Genomic DNA, 329 nt, shown 5'->3' on the forward strand with positions numbered 1-329 from the left:
TTTCGAATCCAAATGTTCCTTTTGTGAAACCGAAGTTGTAATATGGGGGTTTTTAAGGGTTATTGTTCTATCTTCGTTATTCATTATCCATTATCCGTTATCGGTCAGTTCATAATACGCTACAAAGCCTAGGAGCCGGGACACTTACTCTCAGCCAAAAGGCCAAGCTAAGGTCCTAGCCCTAAAGCATTGCTGCGATCATTGCGAATGCACCGTTCCCGGAAGTACTGCAATACCGGGCTGATGCGTGGAGTGGACAGAGCAAGCTCTTATTCCATCTCCGGATTGCAAAAATCAAAGATCATGGCAGAACCAAATGTTTTCTATTG

At 43.8% G+C, this 329-nt stretch overlaps 1 pseudogene; it reads right to left on the reverse strand.

Moving 5' to 3' along the window:
• Positions 1 to 209: 209 nt before the first annotated feature.
• Positions 210 to 299, reverse strand: LOC148365134 (U2 spliceosomal RNA; annotated as a pseudogene).
• Between the last annotated feature and the right edge of the window lie 30 nt (positions 300 to 329).

Source organism: Urocampus carinirostris, chromosome 5 (assembly GCF_059441175.1).
Source record: "Urocampus carinirostris isolate Australia breed hairy pipefish chromosome 5, RoL_Ucar_1.0, whole genome shotgun sequence".
Taxonomy (NCBI): Eukaryota; Metazoa; Chordata; class Actinopteri; order Syngnathiformes; family Syngnathidae; genus Urocampus; species Urocampus carinirostris.